Raw genomic sequence first — 25,187 nt, forward strand, 5'->3', positions numbered from 1 at the left:
GGGATCCAGGGGAAGCCACAGCTTCTCAGACAATGGTCCATGGAACCCTTCTGTGCCTGCGTGCCCTCCCTGCTGTGTGGGTGCAGGTGGCTTTCCTGGCATTTATTTGGACTTGCAGCTGTGTATGTGAGCTCCAGAGTGGCAGCAGAAATAGCACAGCTCCTGGCAAAACCCCAGGATATATGAGAACCCCCCTGTCTTACTGGATGGATGCAATATTTCTCTTGGATCGTTCAGCCTGGCTGTGGTGTCCGAGTCGAGGATATGCGTGCAGCTTTAGGAAAATAAAGGCTTTATTTCTGTCTGATATTCTCCCCTACTTGCGTGTTTCCTAATGTATCCAGTCTCTCCAGAAGGGCTGTGCTTCTCCCTCCTTCTCCTCTGCCTATTTATATCCGCGGTGACGTTGCAGGAGTGTTTGCTTTGGAAGAAATCTCTCCGTCTGAGCCAAACGAAAAGCAAACCTGCAGGAGAAAGCATTCCTTTCTTCTCCTCCGGGGGAGAAGGGAGTCCTGGACAGTCGTAGGAAATTGTCACCTGGGAAGGACAGGAAGCCTGGGAAGGTAAATGCCTTTTTCTGTTTGACTAATGCAGTGACATACACCCCCGAAAGCCGTGAACTTCTCATTCCGGGGGGTGGAGGCGTGAAACTCCGGGGTGGTTTTTAGAGAGGAGCTGTGAAATGAGTTGCTGAAAGGAGCCAGGCTCAGGACAATGGCTCTTTGAGATTTGTCTCATCAGCTGCTTGCATGCACAGCATCACAGCTCAGGGATTGCTGTCCCCCCTCATTAGGTGATGCACAGGGGCTTTTCCTTCTCCTCCTGCTCCCCAGATATTGTGATTACACTGTGGAAGTGATTTCCTTACAGTAAAACTGAATTTTGCCTTGGCTGTAGCTTTCTAAGCCCTTCAGAGCCCTGGCTCAGAAACGTCCCAAGCCTTTCTATTATTATTGTGCTCGGTCTGAATCTAAAATAAGGGATTTGGATGATGGTTTTGTAGAGCTATAAACTGAACAGTCTGTATTGTGTTTGTAGGGCAGTTTGCAAAATAAGGGCATTTACTTCTGGTTAAGACCAGGTTTTCTGACATCTGAAGTTGCATTTGCTGCTTTTTGCTGCTTGTGACCTGTAGAAGACACAGAAAATAGCACTCAAAGGTTTTGAAGTGCTCAGTATGAAGCTGGGCATGTTTAACCCTGATTTTTTGCAGAAGTGCCAGTCCCTGAGCAAATACAACAGTCCAGCATAAAAAAAAACAGCCAAGAAAGTAAGTCTACCTCTCTAGAAATTTGAAATATTTACTTTCAGCGTTTTACTCCCTGTTAGATATTTTTAACTCCTAACCAGACTGCATTTTTGTAATTGCAGGGGTAAAACCTCTGACAGTGATTTTTAGGAAACACAAAAGACAGTGGAAGTTTTGTGGAAATGTTCTGGATTGGAACTCTTTGGTGTGGATGGGGGAGAATCTGAGCTATTCTTGCTCCAGGAAATTGTGGGTGCAGCACAATAGTACCCAAGTGAGGTCAGCCTTTGGGAGTAGTTACAGGTCCTTAAAAATAGCAGGGGTTTCTTTGAAAGCATGAGAGGGGTGGTGGTGTCCCCAGTTTGAGGTACACACCTACCCCACTTAACTCCTGTGGAATCAATTGTTCAGTGATAACCTTGGGTAATCCACTGGGAATAACCAGGAGGCAGCAGAATCATCACAGAATCATGGAATGGTTTGGCTTGCAGGAGACCTCAAAGCCCATCCAGTGCCATCCCCTGCCATGGTCAGGGACACCTTCCACTGTCCCAGGCTGCTCCAAGCCCCATCCAGCCTGGCCTTGGACACTTCCAGGGAACCAGGGGCAGCCACAGCTTCTCTGGGCACCCTGTGCCAGGGCTCCCCATCCTCCCAGAGAACAATTCCATCCCAATATCCCATCTATCCCTGCTCTGTGGCAGTGGGAAACCATTCTCTGTGCTGTCCCTCCATCCCTTGTCCCCAGTCCCTCTCCAGCTCTCCTGGAGCCCCTTTAGGCTCTAGAAGGGGGTCTGAGATGTCCCTGGAGCCTTCTCCAGGAGAACACCCCCAGCTCCCCCAGCCTGGCTCCAGCCCCTGGAGTATTTCCATGGCCTCCTCTGGACTCATGCCAGCAGCTCCAGCTCCTGTCAGTATCAAGCAGAGTGAGTCCCCTTGTCTGTGCTCCTGGAGAGGGGTTTTTGATATTTTGGGGTTTGAAAACACGAACATAATCTGTGTGTTGTGACTGGTGTCAGGAGCAGAAATGCAAGTGCCAGCACAGTAAATGGCAGCCAAAATATACGTGGTGAATGCCAGGGGAAAGGTATTTGGCCATGGTTTGATTTAGCTGCTCTGTGTATGCTACAGCATAATATGTTTGTGTTGTAAATACAAGTTTAGTTTAATTAGTGCATGATGAAGCCCAGACAGAGCTAGTTGCCCAGAGAAGCTGTGGCTGCCCCTGAATCCCTGGAGGTGTCCAAGGCCAGGTTGGACAGGGCATGGAACATGCTGAGATAGTGGGAAGTGTCCCTGCCCACGGCAGGGGTTGAATGAGATGGCCTCTAAGGTCCCTTCCAATCCAAACCATTCCATGATTTTATACCTTTTGTGACACTTGGATATGGTGGGAGCAGGATGAAGTTCTTTCAGGAAGGTCCTGAAGGATGAAGGTCCAGCAGGATGAAGGTCTGTGTTCAAGTTCCTGTTTGGAATTGTAGTAAGAGACAAATAATTCAGGTGCTTGTAGAAAAGTGTCCGTGTAAGAAATATGAGTTGGGATTTCATTGAACACTGATTTTTTTGGGGGGGACATATATGCCAGACAGCAGAATTTTGATGGTTCTGAAGGACCAGGCTGTTATTTTTCATGCTTACAGAGAGCTTATGCTTGAACATTTTTTAAGGATAAATTGAACTGTAGGTTATAAAAATAAGGTCTAGCAGGCCAAGTTTTTGTTGCATTTTGATCATTGGTGGAGATAAAAGTACAGTTAGATTTTATCTGAGTGACACCAAAAGCAGCCTTTGCTTGTGGTATCGTTGCTGCCTGTTCCCTTTTTTTGTAGGATGAGATAAGGGGACATATAAACAGATGCATATAAACCCCTGTAAAATCTTTAAGCCTTTTGGATTAATGACTCTGACTTCCTGAGCATAATTTGTTCTTTCCAGCTCTTAATTAAGGTCATCCTTAGAACCCAGGTGAACTTGTGGCCAGGGAAGTCACCAGAAGGAGGATGAGAGTTGGAATGATGGAATTGCACAGCTCACCCATGTGTAAAGCCCTGACACAGGATACTGGGAATACAACACCCTGCATCCCTCACAAACAGCTCCTTATCGCTCCTGATGTGTTGTTCCCTTTGCCCTTGGGGCAGAGGAAGTGTATATTTGAATATTAATCCACATCATGCTTATTAATGACAAAGGTATTGGATAGCTGGGGATGTCAGGGCCGTTTAACCTGTGGATATTGACCGCCAGCTCCATAGGGAAAAAAAGGGAAACTGGAGGCCAGGATGAATTGATAATGAATGTTTTATCTTCAGTCTCTTGGAGTGGAGTGTGTGTTGTTCTGGGTTTGCTGCCTGGCTGTGAGGGAAATGAGGCTGTGAGGAGCAGCAGGTGTCTGGGATAACAAACAAACATCTTGTTAAAGAGCCCTAAGGAGTGGATTTCTCACTGCATTGTGCTTGGTGTGGCTGTGGCCTGCAAACAAAACTCAGGATGTGGAGACAGGGTTGATTTATCTTTAACAGGAAAAAGCCCCCTCCACACCCACGAACCCTGCTGTTGACCTCTAGCACCAAACATCATCCTGCATTAACTGTTGCTTTGGATTTGGGGAGGTGGCTGAATTCATTTTTGGTTGGTTGGGGTTTGTTGTTTTGAAATGCTTATTTTGCTTGATGTGTCTAAGGCATTGAAGTAGCCAGAGCGCCTGATAGTGCCAAACTGCTGGTGTACAAACCAGCAGCCTTGTCCCAAGCTGTGGGGCAAACAGCAAACTCTTTTGATGGAAAAAATCAGTGGGACACCAATCTGTGTCCCATTACAGTATTTGGTGAGGAAACAATCTGTAACAGAGGTCTTTGGGTTGAAATTTCGCATTTGGAAGACACAGAAACAAAAATTTAGAGCTGGTGACTTTTCTAACTGGAAGATTCTAACACACATGGGTGATGAGACTTCTGGGAGGGCAGAATAAGTGGATCAGGGAGTAGGAGTGGCACTTCCCAAGATGGGAGTGCTGTAGCTGTATGTGGGATGCAGTCACGTGGGAATGATACCCTGCCCTGTGGAAAATGTCCTTATTGTTGAGTGGGGAGTTTGAAAAGGGTGTCTCATTTCAATTTTTCTCTTTTATGGAAAGCTTCACTCTTCCAGGCTCAAAAGGGACTTCTGGTATTAAAATCTTGCTTTCACCTGGGTATGTGATTGCACATGCCCTGGATGGAATTGCCATTCCAGCATGTTTTCCCCTGGAGAAATGCTGGGTGTTCAGCTCTGCAGAGCCATCCCTGGGAAGGTCTGTGTGTTTCTCCAAGGACCTAAAGGTCAACCATGGCCTTGGACCAAAAAAAACAGAAGGCTGGGCAGACCTTGCAGCCCTGGGAAGTACCCATCATGAGCAGAGTGAGGGTTTTATCCGTTTAGGTTAGATGAGAACTTCAGGAGCAGCTTGGACAACGAGTGGCATGGAGTGAAGACACTTCACTGTGAGGTCCCGTATCCTGGTGGACCTCCAGGGGTTTGGGATCCCACTGCTGCTCCTGCCATCCCTTTTAGAGTGTGTGCACAAGGGATGTGTGTGATCACCTCAGAGCTGTCCCAGCGGTGCAGCCCCATGTCCGGGGGTTTGTAGGGAACGGGAGTGGGCTGGGAGTGCCCTGGATCAACTCAGCCACGTAGAGCATCCCGGGTTGCAAAACTGCTGCAAGGGCAAAGGACAACCATGTGTCCAAACACAGCAGCACGAGGTGTTTCTTAACTCCCTGCTCACCCAGGAGCAGGAGGAGTCTCCAGCTGTTTTTCCAGAGGATTCTGGTTTGCTGTCAAGGTTTAGAATACACCTTCACTCTTGCATACGTGCTCAAGCATATGATGCTGAATTTGGAGGAATTTTTCTCAGGGAACTCAGTTCAACTTGCAAGCAAGGCTGATATTTTTACAGGGAGAGAGGGAGAAGAGTGGTTTCCTGCGGACATTGCTCTGTGAGTCACAGGTTACATGACACAGCATTCCTCCCAGGAAACTTAATTGCTGGAACTGATGAGCACATCAGTGCTCTGGAATCTCCCTTTGTGTTAGCAAACACACCTAAGCTCTTCACCTGGTGCTTCTGGAAGTTATTCTGAAAATACTTCAGAGATTTTAAACTCAGCTGTTTCATGGTTTTTAGTTTCTCTCAGAACCCCATTAATGTAAATAGTTTTAGTTTCATTAAGAGCCTTTCACATAAGAAGTTGTAATGGCTGTTAATGCTGTAAGACAGATGAAATAATAATTTCTGTTTTATTACATGTGTAATAATACAGTTTCACACTACTTCTCTAAGTGATTTAATGCAAATGAAGGTCAGAGTAGCTTTATAATCCTCCTGTAGCGCATTTTTTCTGGTATGTCAGAGACCAGGACAAATTACTTGAACAAACACACCAAAACAAAATGCTTTGAAGGTTTTTTTGGGATATGTGGGGTGGATGTATAGATTTACATTGCTCGTGTGAAGCCCTATGAGCACATCACACAGTCACAGTGCTGGGCTGGCCCTGCTGAGGGACCTCGAGGGCCGTGCCCAGCTCTGGGCTCTCCTGGCCAGAGAGCCCTGGAGGGGCTGGAGCGTGTCCAGGGAAGGGAACGGAGCTGGGGAAGGGGCTGGAGCCCCAGGAGGGGCTGAGGGAGCTGGGAAAGGGGCTCAGGCTGGAGAAAAGGAGGCTCAGGGGGGACCTTGTGGCTCTGCACAACTCCCTGACAGGAGGGGACAGCCAGGGGGGGTCGGGCTGTGCTCCAGGGAACAGGGACAGGACAAGGGGAAACGGCCTCAAGCTGTGCCAGGGGAGGCTCAGGTTGGACAGCAGGAGGAATTTCTCCATGGAAAGGGTGCTCAGGCCTTGGCAGGGACTGCCCAGGGAGCTTTGGAGTGCCCATCCCTGGAGGTGTCCAAGGAAGGGCTGGACGTGGCACTCAGTGCTCTGGGCTGGGGACAAGGTGCGGATCCCAGCTTGGGCTCCGTGGGCTGGGAGGGCTTTTCCAGCCTCAGGGATCCTGTGATTCTGAGCAGTTTTTTTCTCTCTTGCCCAGGACTTTTGTTCCCACCCTCCATGCTGGATTTGATCTGCTGATACATGATTATTTTCTGATGGGTAGGGAAAAAGGGGGCTCAACATAATCTCACTGTTTTTGATGTTCAGGCAGTTTTAAGCTGTCAAGGCAAGGAAGGTCTTTCCCCAGGCCTTTGGAAGGACATTTCCAAATGTATGTGGTGCTTGAATGATCAAGACACATGAGCACTGGAGCTTGGTAGCAGCCCTTTCTCCTCAGTGGCAGCAGTCAGTCTTTGTGTCACATTGCTCATGTTCTGGTGGGAAAGAAGAAACATCTCCGTGGCCATCTCTGTTCTTCAGGCATTTTTCAGGCAAGTGTCACTCTCCTGTTGAAGCAGGACGGGGGAAGGCAGAGGTGAAACAGCAAAAGCCACTGAACTGAGATCAGTACTCCCAGATATTCAGTCCTATAGAAAGAAACTTATGTCATCAGCTCAGGCTGCCCTCTCTTTCAGCCCTTAGGCTAAATATGTCCTGGCTGGATTGTCTAGGAGAAAAAAAAAACCCTCCTTTGCACATCCTGTGGAAGAGTTCAGTGTGTGTCTTTTTTTTTTTTCTTCTTAATTTGTTTAGGGTTTTGCAGGGTGTTGTGTTGTATCTGTCTGGATACATGCAGTATTTAAATGCACCATGGTTGAAAAGGTGTTCTCTCTTGTTCTCAAAGCTCACTTTTAATTACCTGTAATACTCGTCCAGCTGTCTTCTCCCTTCTGGCCCCACCTGACTGTGGGAAAACAGAGCTAGCTTTGTTACGTGCCTTGAGGTCACTGAACTCACACAGGCCTGGATTATGGGGGAAAAAAATATTGCCAAGATAAGATCTGCTGGAGTCACACAGGAGCATTTCTGTCAAATATGAATGCATTTATTGTCGGGAGGGAGTTACTGAGTTGGCCTCTGGGTTCACCAGGTGACTTCTGCTGGCCTGAGCGGTGTGTGAGGGCCCAAAGCAGACATGAGTGTCTTCAGCATAACAAGAAGTCCTTGGCCTGTGGCATCTTAAGCTGTAGATCCCTTATATATATTCTCAGTGGGAGGGATTTACACAATTGTTACCAGTTGAATTACATCTAACAAGTCTTTAGGTGATGAGCAGTTACTGTTTTCACTCCAGAATCCCTCCTGGAAACAGGGGCCAGGTTGGGCAGGTGACATCTGTTGAGTGTTACAGAGCCCAGTTACTGAAAGACTGCTGCAGAGAAAGGGAGTTCACTGGTGCCTCATTCCATGTCTCCTTAGATTTAAAATAAAATGGGCTGAGTTAGACTTGACCGTGGGCCATTTTTTAGCGTCTAAACTTTGAGGAGCTGATGGTGAGCACATTGTTCCACTGGATACTTGGCTGTCTTCTCCATGTGTTAGGAACAAGCACTGCTGGACCATGTTCAGGGGCGTGGATCTATTAAAAAACCCCAAAGCAGCTACTCCTTTAAAATACTTGGTTTCTGTAAGATAGGATGAGTGTGGAAGGATTTCTGTGTGCAGCTTCTGAAAATACTTTTTCCACCCTGTGCTTCTTCGAGGTGGCTCTGCAGATTCCTGGTATTCCTGGCAACAGGCTCCCTCTCTTGGGATGGAGCTCAGTAAACTTGACGCTGCTATTTGTTACTGCCGGTGCCTATTTTTCAATTTTATTTCATCTGTGCAGTGGAAGCAGGCTGCTTCCTATGCCTCTGACTTCACTCCTGGACAGTGTTTCTGTTGGATCCAGCAGCCAGCGGACTCCGGAGAGTCAGTGCTCTGCTGGAAAACACTGCCAGCGCTGCTCATCTCATCAGTCTTCCCAACATGTGACTCAGCCTGCTTTGTGTTGTGGTTTTGTACTGAATTACAGCAACTCCCCGCTGTCCCAAGGCAGCGGCCAGCAGACATCCTCTGCTCTCTCTTACCTGGGATGCTTTCACCAGCCTTTCCCGCTGGATCCGCGGGCAGGAGGTCCCGTGTGCTTCCAGTCCTTGCTGTGTCCTTTTGGATAGAGGCTGGATGCCAGCCCAGCCCTCGGGGCCGGTGATGTTGCCTGGCCAGGGACTCTGCTGCTGGTGGCAGCAGTGGGGTGGAGCCAAAAAATTCATGGAAAGCTTGGGGAATTGGTTGTTTTGCGTCGTGTTAGTGTGGTGGAACACGACTTTTCTTTCTGGTGGAGAGTTTTTTAAATTTTATTTTTGAATTCGTAGGATAGGACTTAACATCTGGTACTCATATATATTGGAAAAAAGGAGTCCTTCCTTCCTGCAGTGACTTTTTCAGCTTTCAAAAGTGATGCTTAATGAAAGCGTTCCATGAGTACAGTAGGAACCACCAGACCGAACTTAGGCGATAAACCCATTTCCCCGTGTTTTAGGTGCCGTTTGCCCGTAGAACAGCACAGCTGGGAGCTGTTGCACCACCCGCGGCCGGGCTGGCACTCCCGGCCTCCTCCTCCTCCCGCTGTTCCTCCTGTCGCGGCCGCTCCGTCCCCTCCTCTCCCGGTGCTGACGCACTGGCGCTCCCGGGGAAGGAGCGGCGGGAGCGCCGTCGCTCCTTCCCCTCTGGATCTCCGCTCACCTCTCCTCCCTATTTCCCTCCGCAGGGCTGGCGAGCAGCCGGGAGAGGAGCAGCGCCGAAGCCCAGCCTGGGGGAAGTGGAGAGGCGACTTTGAACGCGGAGGAAGTCGTGGCTGGCGGAGGAGGCGCGGGCGCGCTCCGGGAGTGACCGCGCCGCCGCCGCGTCCCCGTCCTCTGCCTGCCGCTGGAAGAGGAAAAGCCGCGTTATCTGCTGCTGTCTGCCGCCTGGTTTCCAGCAGTGAGTAGCTCTCCTCTCCGCCCGGTCCCGTTTGAGTGTTTGGTAGAGGCGTGTTTGGCCGCTGCTGGAGGGCCGGGGGCTGCGTTTGGGGAGCGACAGAGGGACTTGGATACTTGGATACAGTCAGATCTACAGCACAACTCTGGAGAGTTAGTTGTCTTTTTGCTTGGGTGACTTTTTTGAAAGTGGCACTTAAGCTTGTGGTTGCTTTGCTGTTTGCTGCTTGGTTTTTAATCTTCGTTTTTAGTTTAGCTTGTGGTCTTTTTTACTAGCAACCAGGCGGGCTGCCAGCACGCAGGGCAGCAGTGACGTGCCGGTGAGTCCCCCTGGCTTGTCCCCTAGATTCCGTCGGGGCCGTGTTTCCATCTGGCAGCTTCATCTCCTGCAGGGGCACGGAATCTCCCTGTGCTTTCCAGCTTTGGAGGTTTGTTTGCAGCACACCTGTGGGAGATAACCAGAGTTACACAGCGCGGCGTTGTCTGCACAAACTGAAAGCCGGGGACAATCTGCTGTCCCCTTTGCCACCTCGGGCAGCTCTCCTCACGCCTGACCTCCCCGTTGACTGCTGCCAGATATCCCCAGGGCAGTTGTTTGCAGTGTTTGTATGAAAGAGCAGGAGCAAGAAGGCGCTTTAGGCTTCCCGTGAGGTCGCAGAGCGGCTGTGCCTGGGCAGTGCCGTGTCCCGGTGCTGTCACTGTGTCACCGCTGCCCCGCAGATGAACGCTGCCGTGGTACAGCAGGGTGGCCCTGGGTGTGGAGAACAGCCCGTGAGTCACAGGCACAGCAGAGATCCTCCTGGGAGGCTGCGGGCGCTGCAGCAGGGGGAGCAGAACTTTATCCAAGAGCTGCGCCCTGCATCCGCTGCGGAGTCTTTCCAGGGGCTCTGATCCTATTTGTGCGTTTTGGGCACAGCCGCCTTTTCTTCTCATCCTAAACCTCTTTGGAACTCAATGCTTTAATCTGGAAGCTTTCTAATAGATTTAGAGCGACGAGTCAAGGGTTTTTTTAAACTTGGCTTCTGGGGAAGAAACCAAACCAAACTGCCTGCAGTAGCTCATCTGTGTGTATTTTTTATACATATATTTGTGTATATGCACACACAAGTGTACACACACAGAAGAGCTACTTCAGGCGTTGGTTTTTAGGCTGTGTGTGTATAGATGGGCACGTGTGTCGGTAGAAAAAAATGTGTTTTTATAGCAGGATGGTGTAAGCAAGCTGAGAGGAGCATGAATTTCTTCCTGCTCTGTCAAGTAATACCCTGCCTACTTCATTTGCCAGTTGATTTGGTTATGCAGACAAAGGCAGGAAAACAGACCGTAACAAAACCACTCTTATCTAAATCTGCTAAATAGCACTGTCAGGTGAATCATTAACCCAGGGGCCCTGTGCCTGTAAAAGCTGCTAAAGAGGTTTTCTGCCCCTGAAACTCCCATTTTCCAGAAGGTAAGAAGTGAAATTACTTGGAGATCTTGGTTTCACACGTAGCTGTTTGCCGCTGCCGTGTTTTCTTCGCCTGTTAACAAAGTGCTGTAGTCCAGTGGATTAATGATGGGAGGGGACCTGCTCTCCCTATGGTGTTTTTCCTAAGGGAGCAGCTCCAGCGAAGGCAGAGGGGAAACACAGCATTTACTTACTTGTTAACACTGTCATTCATTAATGAAATGTAATTTCATGTGGGTTTATGGCTGATGGAGTGTTTTGCTTAGCAGCTTAGTTTCCTGGCATCCTGTGATTCAAATCTGTTTGAGTTGGGAAGATTTGCTGTGGGTCTTGCTGTGCTTAATTCCACACCAGCCTTCTGTTTTGGTTGACTTTGGTTTCTGTAGGCATGTAAGAGATGGGTTTCTCTGAAGCATTTAATACTTAGTCTGTACAGTCCTGTCTGCATTTGCTTTACATTTTGATAGATTGTGTTGGCAGCGAGTCTGTTTTATGTGAGTAACTTCAAGCATGGAAAATCTGCAGCACATGGACAACAGCAGAAGTAGTTTCATTTGTGATGTTTGTAGCTGTTGTCTGAACAAAAGAAAAACGGCTCAAGAAGGGCTTAAGCTGTTCTAGTTGCCCATGTCCAAGAGCATGACTCAAAACTTCCAGTTAAACTCCTCTAAGCTCCCTTAGTCGGTCTTGGAGTTGTGCCTTTCACCCCTAAGCTGGGTCTGTTTTAAGTGCCAAATTCAGCTTGGCTGTCTTCTGCCAAAGGTCTGGCTGGTCCTACCAGGGGATTTTTCAGGCATCTCCAAGGCAAAAATGGGTCCAAGCAAGGACTTGGAGGGCACAGCTCAGAAACCTGGACCTCACTTTCAGTGAAGCCCACGTCCCAAGTGCTGTGTGCCACTCGGCACGGCTCAGCGCCCCGCACAGCCTGTGCTCTGTGTGCCCAGCTTTCCAGCTGCCTGGGAAAGCTCCAGACTGCTCCTGCTGCTTGGGAAAGTGCCCTTTTTGCTTGGTTAACTTTACAGCCTGGCTGCACGTTAGCTTTTTAAAGCTGAGCTTTTTAAAGCTGCTCTCCCATGTGAGGAGAGAATTCGGGTCTTGCTGTGTGTCTGGGTTACACCTGACACCAAGTGCCTAGGGAGGAGATACCCAAACCTGGAGGACAAGGTGACTCCAGACCTTTCCCCAGGAGGTGTGAGTTTGTGGAGGGAGGTCTTTGTCCTGGGGAGCCCCAGCAAGTGCTCCCAGGTGCTGTGTCAGGTGGTGATCTGCCTTGCAGACGGCAGGGTGGTCCCTCCTCCCTGCCCTAGGACAGCCCGCAACAGGAGCAGATCCTTGCTTGAGCCTCTCTGCTTTGAGTTTTTTAGGGACAGAAGGTGCTGATTAGGATCTCAGCCAGTTCAGGTGAGCCACGGTGCTTTGGGTAACCAGGTTGCCACACTCTGTGTGCAGTCAGAGCTGTTGTGGCCACAAGGGACAAGGAGAAGGGAGACACGTTCAGAGTGTCTCTGCCGTTCCTTGTGCACTTGCCTCTGGCCTGAAGATGTTTTTTTGCCAGGAGAATTGCCCTGATGGAGCATTCTGTTTTCTGCAGCTGCTTTCTGCAGCTGTCTGCATGGCAAAGGAGGTGGGGGAAATGACTGTGGTTAAAAATAGAAAGGCGGATTAGGAAATGTGAGGTACGGTTTCAGCATCCAGCCGGGCTGCTCTCGCAACTCGCTGCTGCCACCGAAAGGGGAAGGACTTGCTGGTGCTCCGTGCCTGCAGAAAACCAGGGAAAGAGCAGGTTTTCCACCGTGGAATCACCCAGGCACAGGACAGGAGGAGGGGATGCCTCTGAGAAAAGCTTGTTGAGCTCTGCTGACACAAGGGGACACGAGTCCAGTTGTGCAGGGACTGGAGTTCAGGTGAAGGCTCCCATTGGAAAGGTTGGATTTAAACTTCCAGCTACAGCCGAACTCATCTGGGTTAGTCTGCCCAAGTTAAGGACAAAGATTTAAAGAGGTCTACTTTGCTCTTTGAATTGTTCTTACTCTGCTGTTTTATGAGGAGAGTTCTACTTGGGGAAAAAAAAAACCAGCAAAACCAAAAAGTGCTGGGGGTGTGATTTCACTGAATGTGAATGTGTAATATGACACTCTGAGAAGATACTTTATTTTGCAATAAGTGTGTGAAGTGTCACAGACAAGCCAGGGATAAAGAACTTGTGCTTTGGAAACCATGGACTTCTTAAGTGTTGCTTTTAGGAAGCGGTCGCTGTACAGTGTTTTGTCACCAACCTTCAGTGTTTATCACTGTTCCTTGTGGTTATCACTGGTCATTTTGGTATATTTTCTGTTGCCTTTCCTAAAACAACTGAATTCCTAAAATCCAGTTAGGAAAACCATTATTTTCTTTACTGAAAAGTTTGTTTGCAGCTGCTTCTTTTTTCCCCCCCCTTTGGTTTTGGGGATTTGAGTTTATTTTTATTTGCTTTCTTTAATTTTTGAACTCTTTATCAGCCTTTAGAGCTGTTTGAGTTCTCCTGCTGCTCCTGGGTTCTGCTCCTGTTGTTGTAGCACTCCCAGACACACACTGATAAACAGTGACCCATCCTATATAGTGCTGAGATAAAAATATCCAGGGGCATTTCAGATATCCTGGATATCCATCCTAGATAGATCCTAAAACCCAGGATGTGTCCACCAAGCACTCCCTGCAAAGGATGCAGTGGAGGGACTACAGTAGTTATCAGTCATAGCTAAAGAATGTTTATCTAATACTTAGGTCAGAAAACCTGTCATGTTTCCTGGGCAAATACCTTGAAGGCAAGCAGTATATATATATATTTTTTTTTTTTTTTGAGAAGCTGTGAATACAAGGTGGAATTCAGTATCAAGTTAGAGTTTACCTTTACCTGGAATTGTTTTACCTTCTACCTTTTAAAAGTGAATTTAAGGATTGAAGTTGCACTTCAACCTCTGAAAAAGAATCCTGAAGACAAGCAGGTATTTTTATTCAGTTAAGTTTCATAACACTTCAGCATGATTTCTCACTAATTACTGGGCTGCTTTCATAAGGAGGAGTAAAAATTCTTTGGTCTCAGTGATAGACATAACACAGTTTTTAAAATAAATTTAAAAGATCACTTCAGCAATCAAGCAGTTTTTTTGCCACTAAGAATATGGATGTTGTAATACTTGGGGTTTTTTTTGAAACAGTGAATCTGAATACATTTGACTCCCAATTTATTTGTATTGGAGAAGGTGATGCTTTGGGATTGTTGGGTGTTAAGCATCAAGGATGAGAAGGATTTAGTTGGAGGAACAGCAAGTGAGTTTTGGTGTAACTTTGATTTCAGTTTCTTTATCTTCCCAGCTTTCTGGGATTTTTTCTGTATTATTTCTAATTCCTTTGATGAAATTTTCTGTTTTAATCTCAGCCACCTGCTTTGCTCTGGGGACATTGGTTTGTCTGTTCTAAACCAGTCACACCCCACCTAAATCCTGGCATTGTTCAGATCTCTCAGTGTGTTTGGATGTTGGACTGAGGTTAAAGCAACAAAGAACAACCCCAGGCATCAGCACAGGCTGGGGGGGACACTGAGCTGTCCCTGGGGCAGCAGAGTGTCCTGGGGATCCCGGGGGACACCGAGCTGTCCCTGGGGCAGCAGAGTGTCCTGGGGATCCCGGGGGACACCGAGCTGTCCCTGGGGCAGCAGAGTGTCCTGGGGATCCCGGGGGACACCGAGCTGTCCCTGGGGCAGCAGAGTGTCCTGGGGCCAAGGAGGCCAATGGGACGCTGGGGGCAGCAGGAGGAGCATTGGCAGCAGGTCAGGGAGGGATCCTGCCCCTGTGGCCAGCCCTGGAGGCACCTCTGGAGTGCTGTGTCCAGCTCTGGATCCTCAGCACAGCGGGGACAGGAGCTCCTGGAGCGGGGCCAGCGGAGGCTGCGGCGCTGAGGAAGGGCCTGGAGCATCTCGGTGCCCAGGAAAGGCTGAGGGAGCTGGGGCTGTCCAGCCTGGAGAGGAGCCCCAGCTGAGAGGGGCCCTCAGCCCTGGGTGTCCCTGTGTGCAGGGAGGGCTCTGATGCTCACTGAGCTCCCTCCAGCCTGAGCCATCCTGGGATTGTGTGATCTGACCTGGACAAACCTTGAGAAACTTTAGTTTGTGTTAATCCAGTTGCAGAGAGAGAGTGGAGAGATGTTTCAGGTGGGGAGGGGATCTCTAGTTCTGGTGAAGTTCTGAAAAGTGATATTGCAAATGCCAAACGAGAAATGAAAGTAACTTTCTGCTGTGTTTGCCTTCACGCATCTCCTGGCAGCTTCCAGGAACAGAAGTGGTGCAAGTGTTTGCTGGGAACAGGATTTTAGAGGAGGGAAGAAGTCCTTCTGAGGAGCTGAGAGTGAACCCTCATAGCCCTGAACAGTTTTCCCTTGGTTTATTTCCTGAGCTACTGAATTTACATCAGCACCTCTCTCCCAAACAGTATGTATTTTAAATGATAACAATGTGGCTGTTTAGCAGAGGGACTGTTTGCAAACATTTTTCCCTATGTGTCATGGCCTGGCTTTTATCAGATGTGAAGGGAAAGGTGGGAAGAGAATTGATCTGGTAATTCTGGGTTACTTAAGCTAAGAGCACTGGGTTGCTGGTTTGGATTTATCTGGGAGAAAAGTGACCCAGGCTCAGACTTTTGTTAATGTTTAATGTTGTGTAACATTCTGCCCAGGCATAATTGAGCCATCAGTGCAGGAGTGATCCCGTTGGAGGGGTTTATTGTGAGTGATTACAGAGCCTGCTGTGGCTTTCATTTCATTGCAGCCTGAGCTCATTGATGAACAGGGTCATTATTTATTTACACTTCTTGGGATCCTTTCACAATGATTCTCCTTCTTTTGGGCAGGGAGGAGGATGAGGAGACACCACAAAGATATCTACAGTACTCTGCCCTCTGTTTTTGGTGGTGGTTTGGCATTTCCCTGGTTTTAGCAGCCTCTTCACTTTCTTCTAAACCTGGTGATTTTTCATTTGGATTGGGCTGGGAACAGTCTGGCATGTTGGGGATAGGAGGACCCTCAAAAGGTGGAGGAAAGGAGAGAAGGAAGACCAGACTCTACCAAGATGGAAAGGAAAATAAGTAAGGAAAAAGATAAGGAGCACAAACACTCCTGCTGGTTCTTGTCTGTGTCTCAGTTTGAGATGAATGCTCCTGATTTTCCTTTGTGATTTCCCTGGTTTTGTGAGATTCCCACATAATATAGTTTGCCTCCATGCTCTGCCATGCAGAGCTTTGAAGCAGGGAGGGAGTCCTGTCTAAAAAGTACTTTTGAAAGCAGGTGAGCAGAAGCTGCAGAGAGAAGCTGTGGCTGCCCCTGGATCCCTGGAGGTGTCCCAGGCCAGCTTGGAGCAGCCTGGGATAGTGGGAGGTGTCCACCCCCATGGCAGAGGTGGAACTGCATGGGCTTTAAGGTCCTTCCCAAACTGTTCTGGGATTCTGTGATGTGATTTTGTGCTCAGAAATAACTTCGGGCGTGAAGATGACTTTCAGTTCTGTTGACCCTCTGAATAATTAGAGGAGGAGGCATCCACAAGCAGAGCGTTAGGGCAGACTTGGCAATTTCTGGATTTTCAGTGGGGACCTGTTGAGCTTTTTAGTCCTGTAAGGTAGGCAAAAGCAGTATGAATGCCCATGAAGATGTGAACACTATTGGCTTGGAGCTTTGCATGTCCTGTGCTAGAGAATTCACTTACACAGCTGAGCACAGTCTTCATCCTGAGCTCATCTGGCTGCAAGGTCACCTTGAGTCCACTTTGTAAATACACAGTAGTAAAAAGGTAGTCCAAAAATACTTTGGGCCACATTTTGAAGGTGGGAAGTGTTTTCAGCTACCTACAGAGTTGTCATGACTGAACTTGGAGGTTGTTGTCTGCCACCAGCTGTCTGAAAGCTGCTGTACCTTTTAAATCAAATTGTACAAACACAAAAAAAGGCAAGATGTTGTGCATTGTAAACAGCAGTGTTATTTGTCAGTCAACTTCCCAAAATAAAAAATCTCAAGAAAAAGGAGATGGCAGTGATTGGGGCAAGTTTTCCATAAGTAGCTATTACTCTTCCCTAGAGAAATTTGCCAAAGCGACACTTTTAACTGCTAACATTTTATAAAGATGTTGTGTTAGTGTGGCAAAGCTCTGGAAAACAGATACAGCAATGAGTTTCAACAGTGCACTTCATAACTACTGTTGTGGCCCCAGGCAGGGAAATCAGACAGAAAAGACCATTTTTGTCATTCTGCCTGAATTCTCACAGAGAGTCCCTATGGGTAGGGAGGCCCTGGCACAAGATGCCCAGAGAAGCTGTGGCTGCCCCATTTGTGGAAGTGTCCACAGCCAGGCTGGACAGGGCTTGGAGCAGCCTGGGCTAGTGAAAGATGTCCCTGCCCATGGCAGGGTGGGTTTTATCAACTCCAGACCATTCTGGGATTCTGGGCTCTGGCATCCCATTCCAATTACTGTGTTTGGGGGAGGCCCATACCAAAATCATCTGATGTTTGTCTTGAGCTTGATTCCGCCTTTCACCCATTTGGCCTGACTAAATAATACATGAAGTAAAGTGGTTTCTGCTATTCTTAAGCAGTGCAGATCACAAAGGTGAATATAGATGCAACATTTCTTAATATCAAACTCTCTTGCCTGCTGACTGACCCCAAATTATGTGCCCTCCGTTAGGGGACACAAATCCCCATCTCCTCAATGATTTATGCAGCATCTACAATAACAGGGGCTGTTGATTTCACATATGTGTGCATTCATATTTTGTGTCTCTGCCTGCCCTTCATGTTTTATTTAATGGAGAGTGTAAGGAAATTGGTTACTTGGCAAAAGGTGGCTTTTAGGGGCTAAGGAGCTCCAGGTTTCCTGAATTTTGGGCTGGCGCTGTGTCTGCTCTGCTCCCCAGGGGCTGTTCCACTGCTTCTCGAGAGCTTTCTGAATATTGATCCTTCCTCTTTGCTCCTCCAGAAAGGAAGGAGAGCCTGCAGCCTTGCTGCTGGCAACCTGTCTCCTGCAGGTCTCCTTGCCTCCCCCCCTGGGGGGGGCAAGAAATCCCAAAACCAGACAGGAACGTTGTCTCCTTGTGCTGTCCAGAGCTGCTGGCTTTTTTGGGCTGAGCTCAGCTGTGTCCCCATTAAATCTGAATTTACATGGTGCCGTATGTGGCACGTCTTGACATTTCAGACTGATCCAGACCAACACAAGTTTGTCTCAGGATCAGATAAATTTCACTTCCCACATAGTTTCAGTGCTGATGTGAAATCAAACCTAGAACTAGACCCTCGTTGTCAGTGCTGTTGTGCCACACAGCGTGAGCTGCATATTTCATCAGGATCTCTGCCACAATACTTCTGTCCCCTCACCCACGTGAAATATTTGTGAATTTAGGTTATTTTCAGCCCCAATGAAAAGCTTTTGAAATGCCTGAGGACAGATAATATATTTACTTTTAAAAGAGAATTTCACATGTATTTATATCCTGTGCTATATCTAGTAGCCTTGCCCTTACCTCTAAAAGTCCCACAAACAAAACAAGAAGACCTGAACAACCCCAAAACTCCAACTTCTCTGGCTGTTTAATATCTTTTGGTGCGAACACTCATAGTACTTGATCCTGTTTCAAGAATACCACTTGTGTTTTTCCCACCAGTTGTCATTTCAACAGCTCTTGTGTTGCTTGCAGAAGGAGCTCTGGCATTCCTGGAGGACTCACAATGAATTTTCATTACTTTCTACATGGAAGATTTTTTTTTTCAATAACCTCTTATTAAAATGTCATATTTTTTCAGGCGTAGAAGGTCTTGGAGATTTATCTAAAAGCTGCATGTCAGAGCACAGCTCAAGGACAGTCCTGTAGAGCAAGTCTGATTGTGGATGGGTGGGTAAAGCAGCACCTGTGGCAAGTTGGCCCTTATTTGTTTTGTACTCCTAAGATATTCTGGCTGCTTATGTGTTCAGGAGGCCCATATGCATTTCCCAGGCCTGGAGGGAATGCTGGAGAATCACGGAGCCTGTCACAAGGTGCCTACATGGGCTTTTCCCAGTGTCCTGCTCTCAAGGGCTCCTTGTCAGATCACACAGTCCCAGCATGGGTTGGAAGGGACCTTAAAGATCCTCTCATCCCAAGCCCTGCCATGAGCAGGAACACTTTTCACTATGCCACCTTGCTGCACCCAGTGCCAGGCCTCCCCATCCTCACAGGGAGCAGTCCCTTCCCACTATCCAGTCTAAACCCCCAGATGAATTTCTGCAGTACCAGAACATCTCATCTCACCCCTCCTGCTCAGAGGAGCCTCTGCACATCAGGAACAGCAGCAGAATTGTCATTCCCCTTTTTTGTTTGCTTACTCACATGCAGCAGGGATATTGGATCCTGCTGGGACATCCCTAGGGAATGTCTCCTGAGTATTTACCTATGGGAAGGGCTTATTCCCAGCAAGCTGTGGCTCTTGCGTGGCTGTGCTGCAGGGAGATGAAAAGGAGTCACACTGTCCTGCGTAGCTGCTGCTTCATTATCTACTTGGCTATTCTCCTTTTGTCTTCAGCCTCAGCAGCTTTTCCCAATACTCTTGCAATCTCCCATCCATCCCCAGCACTCACAGAACCTTGGCTCCATGGCCATGGATCTCCTGATCCATGTTGGGGAGGAGATAGGTCAGACTGGGGCTATTTTCAGACAGCGCCTCATTGGCATCCCTGACTTGCTCTCCTTAATACCATGCTAATCTGAGCTTCACCCACCTGTTTGCAGAGAGCTGCACGTGACTGCAGATTGAAATCTTTGCTCCTCTCCCTTCCTCTCATCTGTTCACACTTAACAACAACAAATAATTAAAGATCCTTGAGCCAGATTCCCCTGGAGCTGGTCAGTCATGTGATACTTTGCACAGAAGGGATGGAGGTTGATTTGTTTGGGTTCCTCTTTCTGAAAGAAGAACAGAGCCCCTGGGTTCCTGCACTTCTGGCTGCTGTAAGAGGCAGGACTGGTCCTTGTTGCATGTTAACTGTTTGCGTAACAGCAGCTGTAAAATCCAGGCTTGGTTTTGCAGTGATCCTTCCAAAGTGACGTGTGTCCCTTCAATGACTTAAGTGGTTAATTCCTGTGTCCTCTTCCCAGGATGGAATGCTGACTTTCATTAATTGTTTTTCCTAGGGTGGACGTAGCTTTTGAGTGTCTAAAGCAACTGAGATTATCTAAGCAATGGGCTGTGTTTGCTGGGAGCAGCGTGTGGTGGGTACCCTGCGGGGAGCTGCACTTGTGACATGCTCAATAAAGCTAAAGTGGATGATCTCTGGGGTGGATTGAGGGAATGAGATCAGCTGTTAACCCGTCCTGCCTGATGCACAGCCTCCTGAGAGGAAACACATCTGCAGGAGGGCATCTTCCAGTCCATAGTGTAAGTTTTGGGTCACCTTCTTTTAGTTAAAAGAAAATGTTTGGGCTCATAAGGAAAGTTTGTTCAAGGCTGTGCCTTGTGCTGGCAGCTGGACACCCCTCTGTCCCTTCTGTGGCAGGAGGAGATGGATCACATGCCCACTCATTCAGAAGGCATCTGATTGAAGTGCTTTTAGTTGTTTCTGGTTGTGAAGGGTGGACAGAGTGCTGGCTGAGCTTTGCACTCCATTTTGAGTTGGTTTGCAATGGTTTTAAGGGCTGTGGGTGAGTGGTGGATGACAGCGTTCCCCAGCTGGGGGAAGTTTGAAAGGTGAAGTATTGTTCTGATTTCAAGCTGAGAGTAGGGTGAGATTGGATATCAGGTAAGAAATTCTTCCCTGGGAGGGTGGGGCGGCCCTGGCGCAGGGTGTCCAGAGAAGCTGTGGCTGCCCCTGGATCCCTGGAAGTGTCCAAGGCCAGGTTGGACTTTGGGGCTTGGAGCAGCCTGGGATAGTGGAAGGTGTCCCTGCCCATGGCAGGGGTGGAATGAGATGGGCTTTGAAGTTCCTTCCAACCCAAACATTCTGTTTTTAAATGCAGCTTAATTTCCATGGCAGGAGCACAAGCTGGTCGCACTTACCCAGTACCTCCGGCTGAGATTCCCTTGTTTGGCTGGAATTACAGGTTCCTTTTGGAACTGATTTAATTGATGTGTTTAGATCCTACCAGTTCTGCCTGTGGATCTGTTACCCAGCCATCCAGACTTTCCTGTTCATTGTGCCAGAATAGTGGAGTGATTGCTTGCAGAAGAAAGGATGGCTGAGTGCCAGTGTTCCACAAATATTCCCTGGATTGTCCGTAGCCAGGTGGCTGATGGACATCTCCATAAAGATGTTGGGAAAACATGACACAGGCACATCCTTGTGCCTCAAGTGACACTAGAAAAGGAATTTAGAAGTAATTGGATGTGTCTGCAGTAGGAACTTCTGAGGCTTTCAGGTGGTTATTGAAATATTCATAATTTCCAGAACAGTTAGATGGCGAGATCTGAGTTTTTTATCTTCCTTTATTTCTCCTTCTTTGTGAACCTAATTGATCATAACTTTTGAGCTGAGGTGAATGTGTAAAATGAATTTTGCAGCCTTTGAACACACTGTAATGACTCCAAGTGACTCTGCTTGTGGTCTGGGCAGTTGTTTGACATGTACCTGGTGGTACACACACACCGTTGGTGTCAGTGTGGAAGGAAGCATGTTTTCAGTGTTGTTTTGTGATCTTGAATTATCTATCAGTTAAAATTATAAGGAATACTTCATGTTTTACGGAGGATGTTTGTGTATTCCTGTTCTTTGGGTTCAGTGCCCACTTGTCAGCAGCAAGATTTAAGCAGGATTTGCTGGTGTCACTGATCATCGATGGGAGCAATGTCACATCTGACATAGATTTGGAGCAGCTGAATTGGAACAGTTGATGAGATGAGTAGGAATAGTCTGATCCATAGATAAACTGACTTTGCAGCACTGGGCAAGGAACAGCTTGGGTTTCTGGAGACCAAATTCTGAAATTTGGAGCTTATTGAATCATCAAGGTGTTGCATTCAGTGCCCAAAACACTGAGCAACGCTGATGAAATTGCCTATAAAAGGCAAAAGCCAGAGACCCTTGGAGCAGGCACCAGAACTGCTCTGAATTGTTTGGCACCCTCCTTGTAGCTGTTGAAGAAGGAGGTGCTGGATGGCTGGACTGGGAAGGGGAGGATTTGTGTCCCCAGCCACACTGGGTTTGCTGGAGAGTGTTTTTGCCATCCAGGCCAAGGCCAGTGGTGGCAGATCTCCACTGCAAACAGAGGGATTTGGCTCCCTGTGATGGAGGGTAAAGAAAGGTTCTGGGATTTGGCCAATAAACCAAGAGGGTTTTTCCTGCTTGTAGCATAACCACAAAAAGGAAGATGCCAGGACAGTTCATCTGCAATGTCAGGAGATCTGGCTCTAGTCAGACACATCCCCATCATGCAGGCTGTACACCCATAATTTGTTGGCAATCAAGATGGTTTGGGATTTTTTTCCTTCTCTTTCCTGTGTTTCTGATTTTTCTAGACCAACTATGCAATAAGAGCCTTCCTCTCCTTCCTGCATATACATGTCTTGATGAGACTTACTTGATTTTTGTTGCAGCTTTGAGCAGGTATTGCTGGAAAGAGGAGGGCTCTGTATTCAAAAGTTCAGACTATTTATACCAGAAGTAATCTTGAATATGTGTAGTGTTTTGTCTTTCTGACCAAGGAACACTTGGTGTTACATGAAACTAAATTAATAAAGGCAAACCCAGGGATTATTTTATTTTCCAAGAAGAATGGCATTGAAAATTAATAATGTTGATGGTGTGTCTTTTGGGTGGGTTTATGAAAAGTAGCAGCTGAAGTGCAGAGTACAGCATTGTGCATGAAGATCTGTAGATATTCACGTTTCAACTCTGGAGGCTTGGAGTCTTTTTGATGTGGGTCTGATGTGTTGGGACTTCAAAAGTGGGATGTTTGAAATAAAATATTTATATTGCTAATGAAATATGGAAATATTGTTCTAGGCTGGGAATCCTAGCGTGTAAACTTAGTTTTCTTTTGCTTTAGTTACAACCCTGTCAAAAGCAGTTGGGAGGGAGCAACTGTTGTGGTCTGGCTACTGTCTCAAACATGGCCAGTAACAAACCCTAATATTAAAAAAATATGTCAAGTAACTGATTTAAGTCTGCAGTGAGGATCTGTTTTCTTTGTGATTTCTGCCAGGTTTCCTTTTCCTAATCTGCATGGCTGGTTTGGCAAATTATGCTGGAGTCTGCATTTCAGAGCCACATTACCATCAGTCACAAGACTCCTCTCAGTTTCCTTGGGCACAACTTCCTTTTCTGTTCCCATGATTTTTTAAATTTTAAATTCATGCTGCCACTTAGATTCCCAGAGGTTTCCAACAAATCTGACTTTCTAATAAAAAATGGCTTTTAGGTAGTCACTGGAGGTAATAAAACCTCGCAAAAACCCCAAAAAAACCTGCACTGACTGAGTTAAAATACGGAGCATGTCACAAACATTTAGTGTCTCCTTATTTTCCTGCTTCCATCCTTCTGCCCTGCCTTGTAGGGAAAAAAACACACTTTTCCTGCCTTTTCCACGTTTCATTTGTTTCCCTTTGAAGCTGTTTTGTTTGTGTGTCAGTCTGGGGAGGTTTGGGCAGTCTCAGGAGGACAGTGAGCATCTCTGTGCACTCTTCAGTACCGGATTGTCTGCCGGGTTGCACCAGGACACAGGGCTCTATTTCCAGCCCTGCCCTATCTCTGGCTGACCCAGATCCCAAGGCATCACAGGGATGTGTGTTCAGCTGTGCTGGGGACAGCAGCCAGAGCTTGCTGCTGCCTGAGCACAGAGCCTACAGACAACCAGGGCTGCTCCTGTCCAGATCCCATGTAGGCAAGGTTTGAGCGCAGCGTGGTGCCCGAGGGGCCTGGGTTGGATTGGGGAGTGCTGGGTGGGTTGGTTCTGCTCTAGGAAGCTGCTGAAGCATTGAAGATCCTGGTTTCTAAGCAGATTATCCATAAAATCACAGAATGGTTTGGGTTGGAAGGATCTTAAAGGTCATCTTGTTCACCTCCTGACAAGGGCAGGGACCTTTTGCAGGTGCTCCCAGTCCAACCTGGCCCTGGACACTTCCAGGGATCCAGGTGCAGCCACAGGTTCTCTGGGTACCTTGTGCCAGGGCATCCCCACCCTCACGGGAGAATTTTTTTCCTAATATTCAGTCCAAACTAATTTTTAAAGATTTGTGATGTTCTGTTAATATTTTTACACCCCCCTTTGCATTTGGGGTGGGGAGCATGGATTGCAGCTGTTCAAAAATAAGCCAATATCAGTCCCACTTCCATTGCAGGTGTTGGGGTTTTTTTTTTTAGGATTGAGACATTAGGATTGTGGAATGGAGCACAAAATAGGATGGGTACTTGGGTTACCCCTGGAATGGGCAGGAAGGCTGTGGGCCTGGTGCCTGGCTCTGACTTGGGGTGACTTCCCAGCCTGAAATTATTGCAACTTAAAACTGCCCTGCCCTCCTCCCGCTCCATCCTTTCTATCCCCAGATCCTTGGAAGCAGGATTTCCATCCTGGGAAAATAAAAACCCTGCTTAGCCCTGCTCCTGGGGTGAGACTGAGTGTTTGCTGGTTTTCATAACTACTGCCAAGCACCAGGAAGATGGGAGAGGAAGAAAGCTGAGATGTAGGTCTATAAATCACAGAATTAGGGAATTGTTTGGGTTGGAAGGGGCATTTAAGACCATCCAGTTTCAGCTTCTGCCATGGGCAGGGACACCTTTTACTAAGACCAGGGTGCTGGAAGCTCTGGTGGAGTCTCATGGAGGGAAATACTCCCTGGTGGTGTTCCCATCTGGAGGTGGGACCTGTTTGGTTATCCAAAGGTGCTGCAAGTACTTTGGGTTTTAAATCCTCCATGCTCAACTCTGGGCTTGTGTTCTGAGCTGTTACACTCAGTGAATTTTCATTTCTGGGTGTTATTTTTTGAAATTTGATTAGGATAGAAAATATGTGATGAAGGTTTCTTTTGCTTCTTGGTATCAAGTAATTTAGAAAAAAAACATGCTGCTCAGGGATGTATGTAGTATTCAGGCAGGGCTTTTCCCCCTTGTGAAGATGTGTAAGTAGCTGTTCAGTGGATGTGGGCGTTTCTACATTTCCATTTTCATCCCAGCCTTTCTTTTCATAGTAGTAGCTCCGCTTGCTCTGACTTCCTATCTACAGGCCAGTGTTTTCCATCTGGGGCTGACCTTGGAAACCTATATTGAAGCTCAGTGCAACTTGTGAGCCCACCTGTGTCTCAGTGTTGTACTTACAGCTACTTAATAATTTAATATATTTGCATTTCCAGCCCAAGCCCATCTTTACTGGCCTGTTTCACACTGCTGGCAGTTTCTTGCTTTTTTTGTGATGCAGAAGGGGTGATGCTGGTTTGGAGGCAAGTCTGTCCTGGAGGGAGGGAAACACTGCTTGAGAGCTTGTTAGGGCTATGCAGCCCATAATCTGTGTCAGGCAGCTCCATTTCCTTGCAAATTGGTGTGCAGAGGTGCTTGTCAAGTACAGGATGTCCAGTTATTGAGGTGTCAGAGCATTACTGTTGGCCATGATGAAATGCCTGGAGAGGAGGTGACTGTAGCAGTGACTCAG

At 47.6% G+C, this 25,187-nt stretch overlaps 1 protein-coding gene across 14 annotated transcripts in view; it reads left to right on the forward strand.

Moving 5' to 3' along the window:
• SGMS1 (sphingomyelin synthase 1) overlaps window positions 1-25,187 on the forward strand; it is an 86,897-nt gene that overhangs the window by 44,000 nt on the left and 17,710 nt on the right. For 13 of the 14 annotated variants that reach the window (XR_009933358.1, XM_062496703.1, XM_062496708.1 and 10 more), the window contains one exon: window positions 8,912-9,123. The exons of the other annotated variant lie outside the window; for it this stretch is intronic. The gene's annotated coding sequence lies outside the window, so the exon portion shown is untranslated. The remainder of the gene's footprint in view (window positions 1-8,911; window positions 9,124-25,187) is intronic. 14 annotated transcript variants of the gene reach the window in all.

The sequence above is a fragment of the Cinclus cinclus genome, chromosome 7, assembly GCF_963662255.1.
Source record: "Cinclus cinclus chromosome 7, bCinCin1.1, whole genome shotgun sequence".
In the NCBI taxonomy this organism is placed as follows: Eukaryota; Metazoa; Chordata; class Aves; order Passeriformes; family Cinclidae; genus Cinclus; species Cinclus cinclus.